At 37.1% G+C, this 20,732-nt stretch overlaps 1 protein-coding gene across 2 annotated transcripts in view; it reads right to left on the bottom strand.

The window, feature by feature from the left end:
* Positions 1 to 19,010, bottom strand: part of LOC115923164 (contactin-2-like) — a 98,765-nt gene extending 79,755 nt beyond the window's left edge. For both annotated transcript variants that reach the window (XM_030983474.1, XM_030983484.1), the window contains exon 1: positions 18,803 to 19,010. The gene's annotated coding sequence lies outside the window, so the exon portion shown is untranslated. The remainder of the gene's footprint in view (positions 1 to 18,802) is intronic.
* Between the last annotated feature and the right edge of the window lie 1,722 nt (positions 19,011 to 20,732).

Here is a 20,732-nt window from a genome sequence, read left to right as displayed (position 1 = left end):
TATTTTCACGAAGTGACTGTAGTGAGGAAAATCGCATTAAATTTGCGTGACGGTTGTCCTCACTACCGTCACTTCGTGAAAATAGGGACGATATGTGGGAATTCACAGATACATGAAGAAGTGTTTAAATGGTCTCTCTAAAGGTAATGCTATTATAAATTTTGTTCATGGTAACACGCTATTGTATAATGCAATTATTTTGCAGCTTCATGTAGACCTCTACGATGAACAATTAAATTCTAATGAGACAAGGCTAAAGCAATATACGCACCAGTACAGGTTTCGGTACATGTATGGTATCTCTGTTTTTTGAGTTGTTTTGTATGAACTGCGAGGACTCTGGATGTTTCACGGTATAAAGAGTGTACAGTCTGAGAGCTACATACTGTACATATTGGTCTATATAACTAGAGGGCTGATAGATGCAATAGGATTAACCAATGATAAAACTGTCAATATTGGATTGGAATAAACTAAAATAGATAACACTCCTGTGAAGGTCTGTGGAGGTACATGTAGATGATTGATATATTAGATTTGTATGACAAAAACAAATTACTCTCGGGTGAAAAGGCCCTAAACCATGTACAGATTTCTGATTTGGTAACATCACGTAGGAAGATGCATGCAAATTTATGTGTCATAGAAGAAGAAGTACACGTGCACCCACCCTTCTGGGTTGTCTTATGAAACGGTACATCAATTATTCACAAATCTCCTTGAAATATACAAAAAGGATGACTCACTTTAGCAATTGACTTGGTATATAGTATATACCACCACTCTTAACACTATACAATATTAGCAAGTGACTAATCTCTAGTATGCATGCATTACTATATCATTCAATGATGTAATGAACCTTTCTCATAGGATTGTGTGTGACAAGTATTACATAACCATTTCACAATGTTGGTGGAACTAATTATAATTCATTCAATACACATGTACATTAATGAGCACATTGTTGATCATGTATAAGTAGGTTCATTGCATTATTGATTTTCCTCTCCCTGTCATAAACGATTTGTCCCTCATTGATTAGAAAACTATGCACAGATATTTTGCACCATATACTGCTTAATTGTTTTGAAATCTATACCTCCCTCCTATTCTGCAATCTTTTTTTTGCTCAAAAAATTCCCTCCTTACCTTGTTCAGATATGCCAAAGTAAAAAACAGCATTTTGTTGGTGATGTATTGGTAATACGTTTCACATTTCCACATCTTTAATACACTATATACACTGTAGCGATTTACGGGAACATGGGTAGGACCTACATGTATGTTGTGCGCAGTTATCATTCATTTACACGTTTAAAAAACCTGCTGCGATTTACCATCACATACCAGATGTAAACGAGCCTTTAAAAAAAACACTTAGAGCCAATAAAAGACGGTCCCATTGATATTTCCAGCCAAGACAAACAATAATATTGCTTCTGAGTATCCCTGATAGGCGTTCATAATTTCTCCTCTCTCTCTCGCTCTCTCTCCCCCCCCCACCACCTCCTCTCTCCCCCCCCCCCCCACCACCTCCTCTCTCTCCCCCCACCTCCCTCTCTCTCTCTGTCTCTATCACTATCTCTCTCCCTCTTTCTCTCCCTCTCTCTATACCTCCCCCTCTCTCTCTCTCACTCTTTCCCCCTCCCCTCTTTCTCTCCCCCCTCCCCCCACTCTCTCTCTCTCTCTCCCTCTCTCTCTATCTTTCCTTCTTTAAGTAAAGAGGACAGTCAGCACCTCAAGGCCGATCTTGTAAGACATGCTGGGGTTCTATGGGAGCATGAAGATAATTTAATTACCATCCTAGAAATTGATGGGACACAAAGGGGTCCCCTAAATTAAATTTTGGATGAACACATAACGTGAGAAATTATTCCATATGGAATATCCAACTTTTCACCTCAGAGGCTCCAAAATATTGGATTTCACAGATTTAATCAACGGATTTAATCATAAACGGATTTCATAGCTTAAAATTACGAGCCCATCACATGGATTTTCATTGACACAGATGTTGCTGGTCAATCCCATTGGACCGATAAGAAGAACTATACCTATAAATCATTCCAGAAGCATTCTCCTGTAATTAACATGGAAAATGAATATCGGTGTTATGATGCCACAGCTGGAGGCTCAATAACATTAATTAGTAAGGTGAGACTAGCAAGCAACACTCATATCAAATACATTTTCCACATATTGATATCCTTTTCATTAATGGAGAAATTGGACCGGACCTATATTTAATAATTTTTTTATAGTAAAGTTACATCAGCTACAGCCCTACTTATTGTAACAAGGATTCATTTAGCAGTTTAAAATACATAGTCATGGAGGTCACATATATTTCTCTTACATGTACATTCAGTAGCCAAGATACAGTTACAGAATAAGTACATATCTATTTATTTTTTTGAATAAAAATAATTATTTTCTATAAGGGGGTGGCAGAAAACCTGTTAGCATACAGTATAAAACCAATCTATTCAGAAAGAAATCTGAGAGGTCTTTAATTTATTTACTGTCAACAACTTGTATTCCCTAGCAATATAGCATTAGTGGCAAGTTCAAGCAAGGAATAAGTTTGATGGAATATATATCATTCAAGATAAGAGAGAAAGATACGGTAGGTGAAGCGAGATGGAAACAAATTCATCCTTACTATCGTACAGAACGCCCATTGATTCAACCGAACTTCCCCGATATCCGATTATACACTACGTGACCCCACCTGTGCAAGATGAGCATTATTCACAATCTACATCAGATTATGTCTAGGCAAACATATGCATACCCCGGTCCCACAGAGCACACAAGCATATGCCCCCTCCAGCTGAGGACCCTGTATGTCACCGTCATTATCCGCAGATATATACGCAGCAAAGGCACATACCGCATCCCAGAAAGCATCTTTATTACATTTGCTTTCAGAGATGCGATCCGCTTGCTCCTCGTGCACAACCCAAGCATCATCAGTATGTTATTTATGCAGGGTGGCACGCAGCTAGCGTCCTGTCAGGATGTGGGTTAGGTTCAATGTACAGCGGCTGGCCGGGAAGATGGAGGCGGCCATATCAGAGTCATTACACATACTACACGTTCTAGCGGACTTTGTTGTTATGAATACGCAGTACGTGTACTTCAACGATACAATGATGATTAATACAAAAGTGTGTATGAGGACTGCTTACTGCTATGTGTCGTAATGGGAAATCCAACCTTGATAGCAAACTACTCTAAAAATAAAGCAGAAAAATCAGAGAACTATGGTAGACTGGCCTAAGTTTGAATGAAATCGGACAAAAAATGAAAAAGTTATGAATTATTGAATTTGTAATCACTATAGGTATGGGCTCTTCAAATTTGCTGAATCAGTATATCTCTCTGTAATGCAGTGGCAGACAACTTTCCTATTTGTTCCAACACACAAAATGACTAAAATTGCAATATTTCAAAAATGTTTGACACTGAGACCTTTTTAGAGGACCAATAATAATATGCTATCCATAATATATTTTGAGTAGTGCCCCAAGGGTGAAGGCATTTAGGAGATAAACAGAAATTAAATACATTTTTGTACATGACAAATGGGAGAGTTATCTGCAACAACATGTACATGTACATGTACGTCACAATCCACTGACCATACTTCCAATTTGAAATTTGCATAGACTTAGTTAACGTATATTTCAAACATTCATAACTTTCTTATTATTGCATTTGGTCCAATTTATTCAAAATGTTCACAATTCTGTTTATCTCATGTTTCTGCTTTTATATAAATGAACGGATAAGGGTTGGATTGCCCATCAACCTGTTGGAAATTGTTTCCTTTTGGTTAAACATGCTTGTAGTTTCAATTCAGTGTTTCCTTGGCAACATGTAGATGTAGGTTTTAATGGTGCAATCAATTACAAATGTCGGTCATCAAATAAGTTAAATACATTCATGTATGGTATAGATCTATTACCTGGTCAATAGCAACATGTATAAATAGCCATGAACGAAACTACATGTAGTTTCAAAACCATAAGAAACCTACATGTATACACACATCTTTTTTTTTAATAAGATAAAAACCCGCAATGATGATGTGAGATATTCATCCCACCTGCCACACACTATCACTATACTTTCATATTTGTTTGAAGTTGACATTGTAATTGTACCAATCAATCTCTTGTGCATGGTACAGGATTCAGACGGACAATACAGTGGGTTCTTTGACCACAATCTATCTCCATTAATGACTTGCACCTGATCAGGGGTATTACAGTGTACGCCTACAAATATGAGGCTTCATAAGTTCATACATATACATCACTTTCCATATCGATGCAGTTCGGGTTTATTGCATCATGCATGCTTTCTAATAATACATATTTCACTATGCACAGAAATATATGTTGGGGCATACATGTACATGTATTTTTATGATTCAATCTACATTTAAAATTGATTTACATAAGAATCATGTATAAAATCCTGTATGGTGTCCCTTTTCACTACTGGTGCTCAGTATTTTCATATATATATATGGAACTTTTTGTTTCTGCATTTTTTCTTTTTAGTATATTTATAAAGCTAGGTTGCCTTGTCAGTTTAAAAAGACAGCTGCCCTTGAAGGCCCTGGAAACTATGAATGAAGTAATGAGCTTGACTTCACTCTACAATTTGTGTAAAAGTAATAATACCTGTTTTAAATATTTTTCTTTTCTTTTCTTAACTGTGTTTCTGGGTAAATCTATGAAATTTACATGTACATCCATGTCTCTGGTCGCTGATTATTTTAATATCATTTAATATCCATGTAATGTATTTTATGTTTTGCTTATTTCATTGTTATTTTGTATGTTATCATGTGTATACAGGACCAACGTGAAAAACAGCTTTGGCTGATATTTTCATCCTATATTTTAAAAAAAAATTAAATAAAAGATAAAAAATAGACAGAATGTAATGAAACTGTTGATGACACTATAGACCGGGACAATACATTGTTCCTGTTGATAATATATGCTCTTTGGTTCAACGCATTTACCAAAGCAGGAAAAGAGTAGTCTTTACAGTATTTGCCATTGTGGAGAACCATTCATAGAATCTAATGGAATGCATGATTCAAACAAATTATTATCAAGGTTGTACATTACAGGAATCTTCTTCCTTGTTCAGGGATAAAGGTTGAATGAAATGACCTGCAAGTCAACCATATAGAATCCATGACAACAAATGCTGATGATCGAAGTCCCTAAAAGCATTCTAGTACATTGTATACCTATATTTACCATTATGTACAAATGAAAGGCTGAGCCATGTACATTAAAAACCAACATATATAGCAGACCTGCCAACCTCTGGAGTTCAAAAACTGTATTTCTTTAATCCCAAAAGTTGTATTTTACTGACAAAAGTTGTATTCTTAAAAATAAACATGGACTGTTACGCAGATCAATGCCGCTTACAGTTCCTACATACAGGAAGAATTTTTTTTATGGATCATTGGTTGAATATGCACAATTTCGTCACAACTGGTGTGTTCGATAAACCAATGAACATCCCCAAATTGCCGATGTGAGATGCTTTATAGGACAGAATGGGCATTTTGCCATTGAAAATGGCACACACACACACACACAAAATACAACAAAAAAACATTAAAAAAAAAAAAAAAAATTTAAATTGAAAATCGTATTTTATTGAGGAAAAATCGTACTGTCGTATTTGCTTCTAAAAATCGTACTAAATACGACTCTTTTGTACTGGTTGGCAGGTCTGATACCCGGTGGGGTCACTCCCCTGCAAAGAGTGACACGTATGACCGTTACCACCAATGCATATAACCCCCTTTTGCGGTCAATTTCAAGGACATTTTGTGAAATTTAACCCCTTTTTTTACGTCAAAACAAGGACAAAATCGTACTTTGGAATGCCCCTATTTATAAGATTGTAAGGACACTTTCGCAAATTTACCCCTATTTTACCATATTTCAAGGACAAGACTCGGCTCCGAGAATTTTTCTTCCCGGTTTTCTCTTTTCCCTTCCCGGTTTTCTCTTTTCCCTTTTCCTGACCCCTATTTATCAATTTCGGGGACACCTGTGCCCCCCTATTTTCTTTATTTCGAGGAATATTTTGTCCGCGGACATTGCTTGAAATTGACCCCTTTTTCCGCGATTTTGGTAACGGTCATGCGGTCCGGAAGTCACATTGAGTGACCCCACCGGGGTCTGATACAGTAGGTATCTATTTATGTTTAGGTCTTCTTGGGACTATATCATCATACACAGTCAAACCTGTCTATTGAGACTCACCCAAGGGAAACAGAGAAAAAGTGGCCACTAGAGACAGGTGGTCTTTCTAGACAGGTTCTACAACACACACTTCTTTCTCGATGATGACAAAATACATGGTTACCCTAGAGAATAAACAGGTGGCCTTCATAAAGAGGAGGCTGCTAAGACAGGTTTGACTGTTTGTAATACAGGTTTAGGTTTTTGTAGTAAATATTATAACAGTTTTAATACTTTTAATTTGGTTTAATATATTGTAATCTTCAGTGCACTAAAACAACTAGAATTTGCAGGCATTGATTTCCCTACATGTATATCTGTTTTATATTGTACACTATACATTGTCAGTGACAATGCAAGTACATGTATATGGACACTCTGAAGCATAATAGGCCTATAGCTACAACATAAAAAGTCTGATGACCAAACCGTTTGCCCATCCAACTGTGAAATTCTTTTGAACACACTCGTGCTGAATTAAGCCAGGTACAAAAAGACCCAACTGATTGATGAACACTGTACATGTACGTATGAGCAACTGACATCATTCTGCTCACTCATGCAGGTATAGAAAGACAGAAAGAAAGAAGACCATCGCACCACTCTACATGTATCTGTCACCGTGCATTCATTAGGAGAAAACACAGAAAGAAGTATTAGTCATAGAATTCTGGGCAGAGTTATTGACAAGGCATCATGTCCTTGTTTATGCCTGCATTCCCTTACTGTAGCACATCCAGGAATTATACGAGCCGGCGGAATGATGAATAGGTGTTTGGAGATTATTTGACTGCATGATAATGGACTCGTCATTGTATGGCCCATTTAATTCGGCCTATAATTAGATGGCAATGAAATACAAAAAGCATCATTTGGAAATTGCATACATGTAGTTTGATTTTCTGGTATAAGAGTAGGATAGCAACAGAGATTTTCAAGATGCATGTGCATATTTCACAACTGGAACAGTGTGTAATGTATATCACGGGGACTGCATGGCACAAGGAAGTCACAACCTAAATTGATGCATGAATAATAATGACTCACTCAAAATAGTTTGTTGACAAAAGAAATGTACATTGCAGCAAAATTTGCAGTCAACCATTTAAAAATTCTCTATAAGAAATGTAAAAATAGGTACACCCCCATCTCTCATTGACATCATCTCAAATCTGTAAATCAAAGTATTCCATGCTTTCCTGGTGTGCATGAACTGTACAGTGCATGTACATGTTAGCCTCACCGCTTCAAGACATGCATTTCTTGTGAAGTATAGTGGCCTACATTTATATATTATAGTGCTGCCTGCAAGACTCAAAAACCCATTTGGTGGGGGCACAGATGTAGGGCCAATGATTAAAAGACAAATTGCTGATTCTTCATCAGTTTAATTTGTCTGAAGGTTTGGCAATCTCGGCGCTGAGCGGCAGTAACTTCTAGATCGGTGGATGAGAGCATGGCATTTCAATCAGCATCCTGGATATAGACACTCATACAGGCCTGCACTCATATACTTGTAATCATTAGCGAAGGGGGTGCCACTGGTAGGAAAACCATTAGGCCTGTTCACATCGATGCATCCATCTTCTCTGTGATAATGTTCCTGAAGTATATGTGTATTTGTGTTCACACTTGTCAGCCTCATTGACTGATATTCAGCTAACCTGCATGTGTAAGTTCAATACAAAACAAGCACTTTCTTGACTTACACAGGTAGCTTCTTCACTTGATTTCTTGGAAATACATGTCAATATCCAGAGGTCCTGAAGATTTATATCATGACTTTATGGCTCACCAATGGGAGCCAGCATAATAGGTTGGTTTCAAACCTGGTTTCGAACTTGGGACGTCCTACTTCAGGGAGCTCTTGTCACTTTAATCAAGTTTCTTCTTTTATCATTGTGAAGCATTTGTAAATGCGGGCCACAAAAAGTGATATTAATACATGTGGCACATTCCATCCAGTGACATACCCTTCATACATGAACAATTAAGAAACATACCAAGAAGATATGGAAGTTTTAGAGTTGGTCATTAATATGCCAAAGGGTATTACCATTCTGTTGCGCAAAATCTTTCTGAAGATTCTGTTCATAAATGATATTTTCTGGAAGATTATGGGAGATGTTTTAAATTATTGAATATTCCAAACAAAAACAACGGGTCGTGAGAAATCTTCCTGAAGAATTGTGAACACGAACAAAATTTTCTGGAAGATACGGTTGTATGAAAATGCATATCTAACTATCACGCATACCAAGCTTCAGCAGATGTTAATTCAATCAATCAATATTGTTCTTCATTTTAACATGTTGCTGTACAAAGTTGTCACTTTCATTTAGCAATAGATTTGTATCATGATCTCAGTATACATGTCAACAATTAAAGGAAGCGGTTAGCACTTTCAAGAAATATGAAATCTTCCTAAATGTTGCCGAGAGTTAAATACAAAACAATAAATTCATTTTCTCACCAAGGCAATTTTGCAATCAGTACATGTTCATCTACCGCTGAAATCTAATTATTAACAAACACAAAATCATTGATTGTATTTTTTTGGGGGTAGATATCTGATATTGTGCAATTACAAACAAAAGCCTGTTTAGATATACCGGTAAACAGATAATTGTTGACAGCTGGTCACAAGCTGGTCACACCAGTAGTCCCAGTAAAAAACTTTTTTTTTTTTTTTTAAAGTAACTATACATATTACATTATTACAGTGTACATTTCTAACACATGTAACATAAGAAATTTGTGAAACACATACATGTAGGGTGATAAACTTATATATAGGAGAAAGGAATTTTGTGTCTTGTGCATACATGTAGTATTGCTAAAATATCCCCACATACCGGTATGCGTATAGTTTACAATTCACATTCATCACTTTATGAGGATGTGAAAATGAAAGCACTAAAATGTGACACATTAAAATGAATGGGATTGTAATTCATTCTTTGCATGTTGTATGCAACTTGTCTATGCCCAATACAGGTGCAGCATTATCTACCAAAGTGGTATCAAAAGAGTATTCCTCTAGTACCAGTGTAGGGATGTACATGTTTGCAGGTGTAACCCATACTGCAATTTGATTACAACTACATTTATAACCCAATAAATAATACAGATATCAGCAAGAGGATAGCTTACTAACTCAATCAGGCAATTACATTATACATACAGTGGACCTAGGGTATTAAAGTAGTAGCTTTCTTTCCTGCTCAAGCAATAGTAATGAGTGAATACAGTAAACATCCAAACAGTTATCACATGAAGAGAAACTACAATGACCAAACATCATCTATGGAAATGTAGATTCTACTCTCAAATTTTCAGTGAAAAATTCATAATTGTATCTAATGCTGTTGAATTACATGGACCACTGTACAATTACATTTTGAAGTTTTGTCATTCCAACTTTACACAAATTAATCTTATAGTGCTGACCTACTTATCATAGGTCACATGTCGATGTATTAAAATATAATGTCTTTTTTCCATAAAATCCCCAATACCAAGAACAAAGAATCACCATCCACAGTGTCAGAGTTCACCATGCACCCTATTCAGCGTTCATGTACATCCATTAATTATTATAATCAATGCTGTAGAGCATGCACACACACTCATGCATCATGACCAAGCCTAGATGCTACTGACGGTCGTTGTAATAAATTCACGCACATGCAAAGCGCAAGCTGCTGTGCCCCAAGGGGCCATTTTCACACCATTGCTGGCCCAGAAACTTCCACAGAAGCAGAGCTCCTCTCCATCAATGACAAAGAAAAGATGAAGATGAGGAGGGGGGGGGGGGGGGGGGGGGGGGGGAGGGGGTGAATTCATGCATCCATAAAGCTATGGAAGGAGGCTCAAGTTTATTGCATATATACCAGAGATGCCAACTTTTGGAAAACAGAAATAGGGAGGATTTGTAACCGACACCAAATAATGTGCGCGTAGCGCACATCTCGAGCGCGTAGCGCCCGACCCATGTGGCCGGGGTCCAGGGCCCGCCTTAGGGCCCTGGAAGCTCTGGGGTTCTAGATGCTCTCTGGTGCAATCTGAGCCTTATTTTGCAGCATTTTACATGTGTATTTAGTTAAATAATTCCCACTTTTTTTTAAAATAACATACAAATTGTACAAAATGCATGATGAATTCCTTTCAGACTTCCGAATACACGGGTACTTGATACTGTTTCGGTCTTATACTTCTGGGACCATTTCTTGGTCTTCTTTTGCTGATTTTCCGCCATTTGGATTCTGTGTCTATATCCACGCATTGGTTACGGCAATCCATATGCTGAAACAATCTTTTGTTACTTTGTCTTTTAACATAGTGGAAATACTACATGCTAAAGTTAACAGACGATATTTCTCATACAATTCACAGATATATATATACTGATAAGCGCCAATAACAAAAAAAAATCATAATTAAAAAAAAAAAAAAAAAAAAAAAAAAAAAAAAAAAAAAATCATTTTTTTTTTTTTTTTTTTAAATAAATCGGGAGGACAAGGATGGAAATCGTAAGGTCGGGAGTTGGGGTGAATTATCGGGAGCCTCCCGATGAAATCGGGAGGGTTGGCATCTCTGATATACACAACGATAAAAGGATATTCATGTTTGTGTATATTCTCCAATAGTTAATTAATCTTGACCTTGCATTAGCTAGAATTGCATTTCAATTTACATTTGTAGGTAGAACACTCCCAATTTTATAATTCCTTTTCAACTTGTGCACAATAAACTTGTCATGCATTTGGCAGTGCACACAAAACAATCATAATACCTTACTGTAAAAACTGTAATCATGAGAAAGGTCATTCAATCAATGAAAAAACAAAAAATCAATCACTATATACGAGTGTCATAGATTAACTCTAATGGCAATATCTGTACTGTATACAGGAATGATATAGCAACTCTATATCACAGTACTTTTTTTTCTGGCTCAAAACAGACAATTTGTTACATACAAATAACGTAACAATGGAATGATTTTCCTTTTAGGGCCCTACATTAACTTTTTTTTAAATTAATTTTTCTACTGATTTTAAGGATATCAGAATTGCCTCTATAGCAATCACACAATTATATTGACAATTTTTTTTAAAGACAACTCCATTCAGAATTCAAGATGTTATTTAATCATTAAATTATTTCCCTGACAATGCATCAGAAAGAAGAAAATTTAAAGGAAAATTAATTGAACTGTACATATCCTCTGACCCACCATCCTACACAAACTACAATTTACATGTACAGTATGTACATATATATGTATGCAGAGAATATCTAATATAATGTATGTGCCTAGAGCACTTCCTAACCAATGGACCTGCCACTCTAAATAAACAATGTATTCCATCTTGCGATTGATTGAAATACTGGGGATGGCCATTGTGTGTACTTTACCTTTCAGCTAAGACAGTTTGTGTTTGCCCAACTCTCCAGTGTCCCATGTGCCAAAGATAAATATTTTTCTGGACTTCACTGACCCTTTTTACCCTCAGAACAAAAAACAAGACACACCAACAATAAAAAGGCCTTACAAAATGCATTTTCTTTAAAATGGAACAAGCGGTAATTTGCGTTTCTTTGTACATGAACCAACGAAAAATACATGCAAATCGATAATGTTAACTTGTTTTTTCAACATGATTTATTTTTTTCCTCTTGCTGAATATGTTTAGGTGTAAAAAAAAAAAATAGAAAAATTTGAGCTACACACACAGAGACAAGTATCAAACAAAGGGGTTTTATGAATATCGAAAGAAAACTCTCTAGGGCTTTGGCAAAATCCTTGGCAATGGCACACAAGACTGACATGTGAACAAATATAAACGTTTCTCTTTTAGTGGCAGCTTTCGTCAACTCTGTCCAACAAAATGCATGTCACAATATTTGCAGAGTGTCAAATTTGGATGACTTTTGGTCTAGTAATGCACGGCTGGGCAACATGAGACACCAGCAAAACAGAAGATTGCATTTCTGAAGTGCATGAAATATAAAACCCATATGCTCATTCAATTTTTGACATTCTAACTCTCTAAGTCTCTTAAAATTGCATGCATTGCAATTTCAAGAAGTAACCTCCAACCATTGTTTACCTGGGTTTCAAACAGTTATATATTTTATCCCATCCTTTGTTGAAGGATTTGCGCATGAAGAAAGAAAAAAATTGAAACTTTATAAATGTTTGATTTCTAAGAGACTCTTTCTTTTTTTCATTTGACATGAATATCATATCATCACAATTTTACTAAATTTATTCTTTAAAAATCTGAAGTTTTAATAGAAAATGCTTTATTAGCTGTCAAATTTTTTAATTTAAACTTCGCTAACTTTATGGATACTAAACACTGCATCTCTCTATTTCTCTCTTCGTTATTCCATGTCCTCTGACATTTGTTCCAATTTTCAACAAAAAATAGACTTTATGGAGTGCAGTGACCTTTAGTATACAGCCTTACATGACATGTAGTTCCGCCAATTACGTTAACATGTTTGGTGTTGCTTGACATCATCCTGTAATCTATTGATTTTTGACACCAGAGGTAAATCCAACCCAATCTAAATGTTTGGAAATGTGATCAATACAAAAGCGTTCCATACATCACAGGGGTACGTCAAGCTTACCGGTAGTCAATATTGTTTGAATATTCATGATCTAAAAATGCAAATCTGGGTTGTTTTTTTTCTTTAACGTCAATGGGTTGAATGACAGCTGACAAACCTTTTATAAATGCTCTGTTGATTGTTTGATTGTTTTGTTTATCGTGGTCTTTAAAAGAATCAATATGAAGGACACTTGAGAGCAATGACCTCTGATAGATACAACACATATTATTATTACATGTACATGTGTGCATGTAATTTGAATTGAAAACATAATCAATTAGGCCATTAGTCTGCATTATAGATTACATTGTGATACATGTAGCTGCAACTCTCTTTAAAACAATATTCCACATAACAAATGTTCTGAAAATATAATCAGTAAATATTTGTCAGTACTTAGCTTCTTGTAATTCTTTAAAAAAAAAATAGAAATAAACATCTTGTTCAAGTACATCCAATGTTTGTTTGTTTGTTTATTTAAAACAGCCATGCCAGATAATGAAATCTATCATGACTAAGTACATTCTCTTTGCCTGTTAAATATGTGATTAGACAAAGTGATTTATTAATGATGGAATCACAAACAAGTAGTCCAAGATTGATGAAATTTCTTTTTTAACACCTAGAGTACAAGTTCATTTCAAATGCCAACAGAATCCTACCAGAAATGAAGTGAAACCTTTAATTACAGAGATTGATGTGTAGGCCAATATTACATATCTAATATGTACATGCACAAAGAGAGATCTATAACTAGACTCTTTTTTTTCTTGCAGAAAATTGTCACAAAACTCTTGAGAAAGCCAGAGAAGGTGCTACATTTCGGGTGCAAATTTCACCCTCTTTAATCGGTTTTCATCACCTGGTCTCTCCTCTGTATCTTCAGCATGCTCATTTTGGCATCGTTTCACAAAACTGTCCTAAGCACAAGTTCCATGACATCCCATTGAAGCACATGCTAATTATAACGCGTTCCAACAGGATGTCTGAGAACTTATACTTACGACGGTCTTGTGAAACGCTGCCCTCCTTTCAATCCAAAGGGCATTCATACTTTGCTCATAATAAGCTTTTACAGTACCGGTATAGTGTTTTAAATATTGAGTATCGGTAGAGCCGTGCTGTATTTCAAGGCGTCGCCCTCTCTACAAAGGACACATGGCTAAGGATAGCCAGGCTAATAATGATGAGGTTAAGAAAGGGGTATGGTATGGCATTAATAAACATCATCATAATCAAGTGATGCCTTCATGATAAAAGTATCCTGTCAAATTTCTCACTTAAATGTGTCACATATTCATCTGCTATATATTTTGTATACTTGTGGTGATTTTCTTTATCGAAATTTTAGATTATAATCATATACATTTGTACATGTAAATTATAATGCTTTATAAATGAATAGTTTTCATTTTACATCCCCCTGAAAAAATGGAAGAGAATTCAAGAGACAGAATTAAATGTAGCATGAAACTTTAGGACTGAAAGAATAGCTTAACATATAGGCCACATATTAATCTTATGGACTGAAAAGGTCAGTCAATTACTTCAAAAATACCAATTTCACTGATTTTCATACATCCAGCAAATATAATTTTACAGTCAACAAATGAAAATATCTAACACAGGTCCATCACATGGATTAAATTATCATATGACAATCACATTATGGAGTCTAATATTAAAAAGAATGAGAGTGAGCACTGCTGTAGTACGAGTGAGTTAATCAGAAGAAGGCAGATGGATAGTGGTTCCTTGACAAAAATCAAGGTTTCTGCCAAAAAGTAATGAAGCTTGGAGCGCTGGAGTTGACATTGCTAAGACAAAATGTCTGGTGGGCGATGAAGCAATGAAGTATCCCTAGCTCCTAGCGATTGATGATGACTTAACGAGGGGTCGTAGCGAGCTACATGTAGAAGAAGAAACACTTCGCAGATGGGAGGGGCAGCCGTGCCGAGGCCATTACTGCCATGATTTCTTTGTGCGTACAGATTTACAGTAGTGATTGTAGTGTGTGTGCTAACGAGGAGGGTACAATATCAACTGCAAATGACTGAAATTAATCCAGTTTATTACATTTGGGGGAACAAGGAAAAGAAATGAGAACACATTACATGTATGTAAGATTACAGCATTTCATTTTTTTCCTAAACATGTCCATGCAGGAGTGGAGAACTTCTAAGCACTTGTATTACATGTACCGGTATACCAGGTATTGATAATGGGTAGATCTATTAAAATGATCTACCTGTACATGTAGGCCTGCTTAAACATCTTTGCAAGTCTGCAAAATTTGGTGTCTTTGAAGCTGCTCTTTGTGTGATTAGTTAGTTTTCAAGTATTTTATTCGACAGACCCTGCCCTAAATTACCCTTTGGTCAGACTGTAATTAATCATACTTTTGTTTCAAGTGTCAAATATCTCATTAAATGCATTTACACCGTTCGTAGTCCCATATGTACATATTCGTGCTGGTTTTGATTTACATTTTTTTTTTTTTACTCTTTCGCCGCAAAGGCCGCACCCCGACTTTTTGATATTTTCTCTTCCAAAAATACTGCGGCCTTTACGCCGGCAAATACGGTAGACCCCTGCCCCCCCCCCCCCCCACCCCTCCCCTACAGCCAAACTCATGCATGAGAAAGACAATCTTCAGTCTCAATCTAAGAAATTCTTTTTCACATCATGAGAAAATGCCAAGGGCGGCTTGTTTTGAGCAAACGCTGAAAGATGTTGAAGCCCCAAAAGACAGTTCATTCATTCCTGATATGTCATCAGGATGTAACCAAACTCTAGACGCCATGCATTTTCCTTACAGCACGTGTGACCTGAGTTACGGTCATATCACCCTCCTATCCTTATCAACACTCAAACTGAAATAGATCTGTGTACCTACAGTCTATAAGACCCCATTCTCACTCACTCCGTGGAGCAGTCTATGGTAGACCGGTCCACTAGTCTGCTCCAGAGGTTAGGTTCGTTTGTCTTCACACTTAAAGGGCAATTTTTACCCTAGTGTAGACAGGTCCAACAAAGTGACTGAGAATGGGATCTATTAATATAAGATCCCCTCAAAATTTCCCTGGATGTTAGTCTAGTTGATACACACATCCAGCCTCATTTATAAGCTACATGTACACACAGTAATCAATGTCTAAAAAATAAGACAAACTGGTTCCATTCAAGGTCACATTCAAATTAGCAAATCATCTGGCATTGAATTGTAAACACAAGCCTACCGGTATTCAAATCTAAACTTTGGTTTACACTACATGCATATTACAGTCATCAAGGATTGATATATAGAATGGTTTGCTAGTCTAACTCCATGTTGGGATTAGGTCTATGATAAAATCTTATCTACCCATTATCTCAGTATAAGAATGTAAATAGAATTAGTGACCTGTAAACAAATATATTTGCTTTAATCAATAAGGTCCCATTTACACAGCCCAGAAACCATCCTTTTTAAGGGGGACTGCCATTTACACTTTTGAAAAAACCCATAAGAAACCATTGGTGTTTGATAATTCTGTTTTGGGGGGTGAGTTGTGTGTTAGCACGTATTAAGCAAAGAAAGTAGTCACATGACCAAAACCGAAAAGATTCACTGGTGTTTTGGGGGCAAGCATTTACACTGCAAAACCATGCAGTGAAATTTCAGCCAGCGTTTAAAAAACCACACTCAAGAGGTGCAGAGACGAAAAGTTCAGAGATCAGCAATGCGTGACATTTTCATGATTCGGCGCGTGAGCACCCGGGCGAGGGTGTAACACGCATATAAGGTATAGCGTTTTTTCGAAATCTAGCGCGCGTCGTGCGTGAGAGCGTTTCCAGACCCCCGAAATGTGTGACGTCACGCCTAATGCATGACACTTGGTAGCTCTGGAGGTGGGATTTTTTGTCTTGTGTTTTTTGTTGTGTTTATGGGTGGTGGCTGAGCAACTTCTGATGAAACACCGAATGTGAGAAAATCCTATGGTATGTACTCCCAGTGTAAATGCAGGTCTATAGAGAGCCCAGACTGATAATTCAATTACTTCCTGCATTACCTTTAATAGGATCAACACCTTGTTCCCACTGCCAATAGTAGGTCTTTCAGGGATTCAATTTGTCTTGCTTAAAGCCTGTCTGTACTAGTTTAGCCGGGGGGGGGGGGGGGGCGGGATTAGACCACCCTGCAAGGTCACGGACAGGTGGTCATCTCATCAAATCAGCTCTCGATTAACATGAGACACAGGGGATCATGGGGGACCATATGCACTGATTAGGCATTGTTCGCTATATAGAGGGCGCAAGTAGCTATAAGTAGTGCAGTGCAGCTTTAACGTGTTAGTTTGTTTGACAGTATCCTTGCAAATGTTTAAAGATCATCTTTGAACTAACTTTATCAGAAAGCCTACATGTACCCTCATGGGCTGACCAAATGAAATGATACATGTACTGTGTCTCCTTCAATAAATGAGATCAGACGTCCTCGTTAGCATATTCTGCAGCTCAGATTTCTGACCTGCAGTTTGATGACTCTTGTAATTCAGCCAATATCCCTTACGGAGCACAGATATTCAGTATCAGATTTATCTAGAGAAAATATGAGTACATCTATAATGCAGAATGAATATTTAATAATGTTAATTCTTGCTACATGTATTACTACAATGAATCACAGAAACAAAGCCCTTCTCAACGTCTTGTATATTCAGCACTTTCGAGGGAACGGCGCTCTATATCATGAATATTTGTATTTGCTCCGCCGCTACTGCGCATGCGTTCTGTCTCTTTGCCGTGTTGAATCGATGATACAAGATGGATCAATCATCGGGTTAGGACGAAGAATCACCCTTTTTCCCATTGAAGACTTCTTCAACTATAATTTCAAGTGGTTGGAAAGATGCCCAGAGGAGTCCAAAAACATTGTAAGTCAAAATTGTAATTACTACCTCTTTACATTGCAAAAACATGTGAACTGTTATCTATGACATGACCCGGTCGATACATTTCCGGGTCAACATACGAAAACAAAGCCAATGGCCCATCAGATCACGCGTTTGATATTGGGTTTATCTAGAGCTATTGAATAAAAAATTGAATATGGCTGCACGGCAAATCATGTCAAAGTCTTTCTCGGATTAAACATTAATTTAGGATCTAATTACTAATTAGGCAAGCTATCGTAAGTCAAAGTACATATTTCCCTTTTAATTCCTTAAAAAAATAATATATAGGGTCTAGTTTAATTTTACATCCAAAGTGGATTGTGAAGACGTAAAAAGTGGAAAAAAACTTGTTGCACATCTCATTCATCTCGGTCCGACCGAACCGAACCATTCCTTACACATAGTACCCCATAGGGCGTACTTCAGTCTACGTATAGAGGCCGTCAGAGGAGCCAGATGTAATCTCTGCGGAACAACCATCGATATCAGAGACTGAAGCTTTTGGTCTACCCTAGGCCCTAACCTAAAGTGGTGTATTGCCAATACTTATACCATGTACGTATAGGCCTACTGGCAATGTATTAATTTCTAATTCTATTTATTATTTTTGAGGTGATGATGGAGAATTCACAGAGTACAGACTTGAGTTGTAAAGAAAAAAAAAACTTAGAGTAATCTCTAAAACACAATCTTAAGAAAGATATCAGATATTATAATTAACAGTTAGTCCGACTCAAAGCAATTTGAAATGTGGCGCCGCCGTTATTTTTTAAGGACGTATCATCACACACACATAATACACCTGCGCCGCGCCTGTACCTGTACCACTCCCAATGCTACATGCACACACATCATGAAGATCTACGCCCGATCGACCCGGCGGGTACATTCAGCGACCACCGGCCCAATCCTGATGATGATGATAAGGAATAAAAGGGTATTTACCTTCGACTTGTCTCCGTCTCCGACCACTGCAACAGTCAGCATAGAATGATCTATCTCGCCACTAGAAAGGCTCTCAAATTTATTTGGGGTTGTCGACATAGACTTCGGGCTAACTTCGAAAGAAAATGTGTTTCTCAGCTCAGCAGCAGTGTTCAGTTGCTCGGTCGTCAACAGAGCAGCCGAGAGTTGTGATATGATTGATGGATATGGATTGCGGATCAGGAGCGAGTCATATAGCTAGCTAGCCAGATAGTGGATCGCAATAGGCTCAGAACCCAGGCCCAGCCCCCCCCCCCCCCCCCCCCCCCGGGCACGAATCCAGGATTTCTTAGGGGGGCCCAAATTTGAAAATCAATTTGAAATTTAGTGTGCTGAAATTTGAAAATCGTGCCGGCCAATATTTAGTGAGTATACCAGACCCTCGAAAATTTGAAGAACCGCTCCTCCCCCTTGAGCTCAAGTTCAAGTTCGTTTATTTACACTCATCATTAAAAATACAAGAACATATACAATTAAATGAGGAATAATCACACATAAAATATCATACATTCAACAACAACAAAATAACATAACATAATGGGAGTGAAGGGATGAGCTAAAAAGGAGTGTTGTCCTTATGCTAGAGCCCATCCCTCAGTATAATATAAATAAAAGGTAAATTAAATGTTGTACGATTGGAAGCATGACAAAAAGAGGGAAAACAAGGGGGGGGGAAGAGCCTGGTGAGCGCCAGGGGGGGAGGGCCCATCTCCCAAAAAAGTTAAAATTAACGTGTTTTTGCACGTTTTTTCACTCAGGAGGGGGTTGGGGGTGGGGGAGGCGGGCCCCCCGCCCCCTGGATCCGCCACTGCCCCCCCCCATAGAACCTTGCAAGATTTTGAATTTGTTTTTGCATTTCATACTCAACAAAATTGTATAGACCCTAGTTATTGTCACAGTAAAAAAAATAAAAAAAATAATAATACCTCAACAAAACAATTATTAAAGGCGAATTACATCAAAACAAACAGTTATATTGCTAACTTGATCAGAAAGCTATATCAGCAGCAGTATATTATAGACATAGTAGTGGTAGTGAAAGCAGTAGTCATAGTAGCAGAAGTAGTAGTAGTAGTAGTAGTAGTAGTAGTAGCAAAAGTAGTAGTAGGCCTATTAGTAGTAGTAGTAGTAGTAGTAGTAGTAGTAGTAGTAGTAGTAGTAGAAGTAGTAGTAGTAGTAGTAGTAGTAGAAGTAGTAGACTAGTAGTAGTAGTAGTAGTACTACGGTAGTAGTAATTATTACTACTATTATAGTAGTAATACAGGTTTGTAGCATTAGTAGTAGCAGATCAATAATAAGGGGGGGGGGTTAATGTGAATGTTTAAAATATGACATCACTAAATCCAAGAAGTTACTAAATCCATGCGAATTTCAAACTGGCACTTTCAATTGGTCAGTAGATTGTGACATATAGCCATGGGACAACACCCGTTTGTCATGTAAAAAATATCATTCATTTTTGATTATTTTTTTTTTGATTTTTTGATCATTTTTTGTTGTTAATTTTTCTTCTCCCCAAGTCAAAAAATATTACGGAGAGCAAATTATAACAAATCCTCTAAAAGGTAAAGACCCGTCCGTCTTGAATAATAAAGTTTGAAAAATTAACATTTGAAAAATTAACATTTGAAAAATGTTGTGTGTTGTCAGAATAAATTGAAAAGTAGTCGGGCACTTCGTCACTGTGACAGCGATTCAACCGATATGAAGTGCCCGTACGTATACGTGATAACAGTTTTCACAAGTTAATAACTTTCTTAGTTTTCGTCTGATTAACTATCGCCAGTCTGCTTCCTTGTTTTTCTGCTCTCTTTTAGAGTACTAGTAGTTGACTGATAAGGCCAGGGGCATTGCGTTGGTGGTTGGGGTGAGTACGCCCTCTCAGATGAGA

This window comes from Strongylocentrotus purpuratus, unplaced genomic scaffold, assembly GCF_000002235.5.
Source record: "Strongylocentrotus purpuratus isolate Spur 01 unplaced genomic scaffold, Spur_5.0 spur5_contig_829, whole genome shotgun sequence".
NCBI lineage: Eukaryota > Metazoa > Echinodermata > Echinoidea > Camarodonta > Strongylocentrotidae > Strongylocentrotus > Strongylocentrotus purpuratus.
Note: the sequence above shows the minus strand (reverse complement) of the source record. Positions and strands in the feature narration are given on the sequence as shown.